Source organism: Podarcis liolepis (genome assembly GCF_965112155.1).
Source record: "Podarcis liolepis genome assembly, chromosome: 2".
In the NCBI taxonomy this organism is placed as follows: domain Eukaryota; kingdom Metazoa; phylum Chordata; class Lepidosauria; order Squamata; family Lacertidae; genus Podarcis; species Podarcis liolepis.
Genome location: NC_139555.1, coordinates 107,124,137 through 107,130,211, shown reverse-complemented (window position 1 = coordinate 107,130,211; position 6,075 = coordinate 107,124,137). Strand labels below are relative to the sequence as shown.

Genomic DNA, 6,075 nt, shown 5'->3' with positions numbered 1-6,075 from the left:
CAAGGCACACATTTCTCTCAGCTTCAGCCGCCTATCCAACCGCAGTATGAAGATAATAATATCGAGCTTCCTTATAGGGATTTTAATGAGATATTCTACGTGGAGCGCTTTGAACATTCAGAGTGCTCTGTGAATCTAAGTTATTGTTTTAATCTGGGATACGTCTTGTCTTCCTTGAATGGGGACATGTAACTGGGCTCCATGATGTCTTCTGCTTCCACTTCTCTCTGTGTCTCTGCTCTCTTGTGAGCATGAGCAATGCTCCCTCTGAGGCAAATGTGAGAGACCTGAGACGGGCAAAGGATTGGAAGGGGTGCAGCGCTGACTGGGGAGGGTTGGAGGTACAAAAATTAGCCCCAATCTCATCTCAGGGGCAGGTCAAAGACTCAAGAGGTGCCCTTAAAAAAAAGCACACAACGAGCAGGACAGAAGATAGCTGCCTCAATATTCGACTGCTTGAGACGTATCTAATCTAGCTTTATTCACTCGTTCATCCTGGATCTGCAAGTGCAAAAGTGTTATCTGCCCTGCTCCCATTGTTGTAAACATACCCACCCAACCAAAGGTCTGAAGAGGGCCTTTAAACATGTTTGCTTGAACAGGCCTACAAGCCTTACAGTTGCCCCAGACAAGGCAGGTTCCCAATGGTGAGGAAGCTTATAAGCATTTTCAGGCAAATGTTTTTACAAGCCCCCTATAGACCTTCACACAAAGGCTGGGTGAAGAGCAGGCATGCCTCTGGTGCACCTGGAGACATTTGAGGCAGGTCCAACTCTTGCCACCCAACCCTAGATATTTTTGCCCTCATGTCAAGCGGAATGCCTCAAGCAGCCTATATCTCTGTTCCTTTAAGCCCCTGTTCCTGTTTACACCAGAACATCCCCAAATCTAATTATAGTTAAGATGTCTGCCTGCTGTATACAGAAGCAGTGTTGTTTTTTAAAAAATTCTTCTAAACACCCAAAAAGGTGATGTGTTATTCTTCCAAAGTATGTTCAGAGCCCCATGCTTGCTGGGTATCTGTACTTTTAGAGTGTGATTTTAAATAAAGTAAAAATAAATAGAATGCTTTGGGGGGAAATATAATTTGTGGCTTGAAAGTTTTTTTTAACCCTCCAGGGACCCTATTTTTGTAGTTTGCATGTGTTGCAGAAAATGTTATTCAACAGCTTCCCTCAACATAGGAACCAACTCCTAGGGGCTGAAGTCCCTTCGCCTCCCCCCAATAAAATATTTGAGGGGGCCGCTCACCAAAAGTTAATGAGGATTGCCATTCAAATGGTGGGTGGGTGCCACGTCTTGTGATCGATTATGTGGGGCAGGTGGCTTACCTGCTCCCCCCCCCCCATATTTTATTCAAGTTGGCACCCTCGTTCCTCAACATGGGGTAGAGAAAATGGGTCAGAGAAAGTGTTTCTCCCTCTCCCATGATACTAGAACTTGAGGAAATTCAGTGAAGATGGGAGACTCAGGACTGTTCCGTAACTATTTCTTCCCACAGCACGTTGCATTTGTTCCCACGGGAAGTAGTGAAGGCCACCCACTTGGATGGCTTTAAAAGAGGATTGGACAAATTCACGAAAGACAAAGCTATCAAGGGCTACTAGCCACAATGGCTATGTTCTACCTCTGCTGTCAGAGGCAGTACACCTCTGAATTGGTGAGAATCTCAGCTGGGGAGAGTACCCTGGTGTTTAGGTTCTGCTTGCAAGTTTCCCTTGTACGTCTGGTTGGCCACTGTGAGAACAGGGCGCTGGATTAGATGGGCCTTTGGCCTGACTCAGCAGGGCTCTTGTGTTCTCATGTGGTTCCCTCTAGATGCTTGGGACTACAACTCCCAGCAGCCCCAGCCAGCATGGCTAATGGAAATTGATGATGGGACTTGTAGTCCAAAATTGTCTGGAGGGTGCCAAGATTGGGGAAGACTCAATAAATGCAATATTTTAAAAACTTCAATGAGGAAAAACAAAAGCTGAAAAGGGCACAGGTGAAAGCTAAAATGTTTATAATAGGAATTGAAAACCTAATGTGAGGGGAAAATTTGAGGGAGCTTCAAACAACAGTAAAATGTAACAAGGCACATCACAGGCGGTACAAAATAAACCCTGTGCGGATTTTGTTTCAAGTAGCCTTCACTTTGCCTGGTGTTTCTCGGGATGTAGGTTTTAGTCTGATACTTTGGGTTTCATAGTTCTCTATTAAGCCATGATCAGCTTTCTAGCATGGTTCCAAACTGAGAATATGCATTTTGGAAGATGTCAACTTGGGCAGCAAAGTTAATGGACATTTGGCAGTCCGGAATTACCTTCTTATTCTTAAACCGATAAATTTGTGACAACCAGAACTAGAAATGTTGCTATCACGCTGTCTCCAAAAAAGTAGTGTTATGGATTTGGGGTGTTAAACTGGGTGCCAGACCCCTCTAATCCCTGGATCTAGCAAGTGTTAGAATTTAATCAAGTCTTCTAATTATTGGAATAGCCAGGCAAGCTTTTTAGTGAGGTGATAGCTTGGGTGATGAGCCATTAAGTGGGATTAAGTGACTTGGTGTGAGACATAGGAGAAGGGGGCTCCCTTAACTGAAAAAGCCAGAGTTTGGAACACAGGTAGCAGTGATATTATCTAGGAAGGAAAGCAGCTAGCTGGAGACAGAGGGAGAACAATGTTTGAGAGCAATGTTTTAATTCTGTTTGCATCCAAGGCTGTGGCTATGGGCGAAACAATACCCTTTTGGGGTGTTAATGCTGTGAACCCTGCCAACATAGGCTCAGGCTGTATATATGTGTAAATAAACCATATATCATAAAGACACAGCAGTCTCCACTGTGCCTCATTCCAAAAGCAAATATGAATCCTGGGTAAGTGCTTGCAGCCCCTGGAATCTCGCACCACTCAGAGATTGGGCCGGCGTGCAAAAGTATTCTGCAAGATGTGGAATAACTTGGAAAGCACTTCACACAGAGTACATGCCATATATCTCACTCATTGGAGGAAGTGGGAAACCACCTTTGATTTCACCCTGTATTTGTAGTTAACTCGCTATTTTGTTGTTGTTAATCAGCTCCTTGGCCGATCATAAAGGGTTTTGTCAGAAGATCTCAGAGATTGACTTGGTCTGTACTGGGGGAAGCGGTCTGACTAGGCATCCTGGTCCCAAGTTCCGTAGGGCTTCAAATGTCAGCAACAAAACACTGGGTTTGACTCAGTCGGTAAAAAGAAGCCAGAGCGGATTTCAGTATGAGTGTGATAGGTGTAAAGCTGCGTTCCTCATTAAGCATCCTAGCAGTTGCATTTTGCGCTAGCTGTACCTTCTAAATCAAGATATAAGGGTAGCCCCACCTACATTGCATTGCAGTAGTCTCATTGTGAGTTTACTAGTATAACTAGTGATCCATCATGGTAAGGCTATCTCTGTCCAGGAATGGTCATAGTTCAGGCACCAGCCAATATGCACAGCTGCTCCTGATTCAGATGTTTAACAAAGGAATAGAGCTGGATATCATCACGATACTGGTGACACCTTGCCCCAAATCTAATGACCGCCCTAATGTCGTTACCTAATATTTGAGTGTTAAAATAATGGAAAACAAAATGAGGCCTAATTTGAGTAAATTATTTATACACTTCTTCACAAATCTTAAATTGGTATTTTATAAGATCTAACAAACGTACAATCAATAGATTCAAAATAAAATCTCTTGTGTTGAATGTATGTGTAGTTTGCCTCAGAATATTTCTATCTTTCTGTACGCTGTCATTTCTTGATAAATAAAAGCACTACCTTTTGCAGTGAAATCATATAACCTGACCCAGGGCTGGGAAACTTGTTGCCTTTTAGCAGCGTTGTTGGACCACAACTCCTATCATTCTTGATCTTCGGCAATACAGGTTGTGGCTCATGAGGCTTGTCCAACAACATCTGGGGGGGCCACAGCTTCCCCAGTCCCTTGTCTGTAGCCCCTCATTAAAGTCAAACCTATGTCCACCTCCCAAAAACTCAATTTTTATCCAGAGAGCATTACAATAGAAATTACATAGGACTGCTAATTGCCTTATATTGACTATGCAGAAGGCAACACCTCGTTTTGTTAACAATTACTCCATTTAAACACGCCATTGAGTCCACCGGTACCTATTATGGCACTCACGGCACTTCTCATAAAATGTCCCCTCAAAAATCCACAGCGGAGGAGAGGCCATTTGCTCTTCCTGCCCAGTTCCTTTTTGTACATTGGACATGCCCCTTAAACATGGTCGCCTTTCAATGGGTGTCAGGATTGCACTCCCATTCATTCTGAACAGAGGAGAGATGCAAAGAGTGTGAATGAGTACAACAGTGACTGACTTGATGGGGACGCTCTCACTCCATATTGTGGTCCCTTCGCTTTTTATTCTCTTTCAGATGTGGCAGCCATTTTGTGTTAAGCTAGACTTCCACTGCAGCCATTTTGTGACTGGACACGCTGCACTTTCTCAAAATTCCAAATATGCCACATGGGTACAAAAAGGTGGCAACCTATGCCCATTGCTTTCAGTGAACTTGGACACATCTGACTGTACAAGTAATGCTGTGCCCAAAATTTCTCCCTCAACCATCTTCCATCAATTAACTAGGAAAGAAATTGCATTCCAAAGCTATCAAAGGCGAGGGAAAATGTCAATGAAAGTCTCATGGGTGAAGTGCAGGGGTTTTGCTGGAGTGAACTTTTTTTTGTGTGAGGTGGTCAAGGGGTATCTCATTCATTTATTTATAAAACTTACATACCACCCTTCATCCGAACATCTCAGGTCCTTCATGTGTTTCCACATGAGGTCTGGAGGGTGGCAACATGAGGACGGGTTATAGTTTTGCTGTTTTACTTCTGTTCATGTTTTTATCCTGTATTTTTACTTTGTGAACCGCCCTGAGATCTTATGATGAAGGACAGTATATAAATCTAATAAATAAAAACCGTGTCAGTTCACAAGATTAAAATATATTCTACAGATCATTCTACAAATACTTTCACCATACACTGCAGCCTTCCCAGGTGTCGTGTTTGAACCCCAAGGGAGGGAAATATGAAGCAACTCCTCCCATGCGTCTTTTTCAAATCCTGGAACCATGAACAGCCAGTGAGGCTGCAGAGTGCTGTAGAAACATTTGCTGGAAAGGAAAACGTACATGCCACCCTAGGGTGCCTTGCGGTGATAAGGTGACCTTAAAACCACACACCCGCAGAAATTCTAATGAAATGGTCAAGCGCCACAAAAATGGGGCAGAAAAATCAAAGCCTCTTTCACAGAGGAAAAGAACTGTGAAGGGCATGGACTACATCGCACAGCACTAGATTACACAGAAGTAGGCTGCAAATCTGACCCGGACTGGCTTGTGTGTGTGTTATATTAAACATAGGTTAATTGAGCATGGCTTTGGAACATAAAAACCACAGCTATAGCAAATTACCATAGGGTGCACTTTTCCCCCTCCAAAAATGAAGGGGAAATGTGTGTGCGTCCTATGGGGCGAATGCAGGCATTCGCTGAAGCCTGGAGAGGGGTTGGTGCGCACCAACCCCTCTCGCTCTCCAGGCTTCGCGCAGATCTCCGCAAGCTGTGGGAGCCCGCGCCGGGCTCCCGCGCCTTGCGGAGAGTTGCCTGTTCTGGGGGCTGGGGAAGCTCGGGCTTCCACCAGCCCCACGCCTGGAGGGGAAATATTTTTTTCCCCTTTATTCCCCCCCCCAAAAAAAACACTACGTGCGCCTTATGGGACGGTGCGTCCTATAGGGCGAAAAATACTGCGGGTATGTGTATGTCAACTCCGGCTTACTTCCCCCTGCAATCTCTTTAGCCCACGAGTGCAGATGTGACATGGGTTTTAGGCTATGGGTGCGAGGTGGATTCTGAGTTCAAAATCACAAGGATCTGTGAATGCCCAATTGCCGAAGATCACAGGCAGGGGAGTGAAATTGCACTCGCGTCCTGACTGAGGGATTCCTGTCTGGCTATTGCAAACAGGGCGCTGGACTAGAAGGACCTTCGGCTCGAGCTGTCGGGGCTCATGCGAAGACCACAAGCAGGACACGAGCGCAACAG

The 6,075-nt window shown here is 44.8% G+C and overlaps 1 long non-coding RNA gene across 1 annotated transcript; it reads left to right on the top strand.

Annotated features, from left to right (window-relative positions):
* Positions 1-6: 6 nt before the first annotated feature.
* LOC310702169 lies at positions 7-2,811 on the top strand. The gene is made up of 2 exons (XR_014523317.1): positions 7-1,692; positions 1,763-2,811. It is a non-coding gene; the product is annotated as an uncharacterized lncRNA (long non-coding RNA).
* Positions 2,812-6,075: the final 3,264 nt, after the last annotated feature.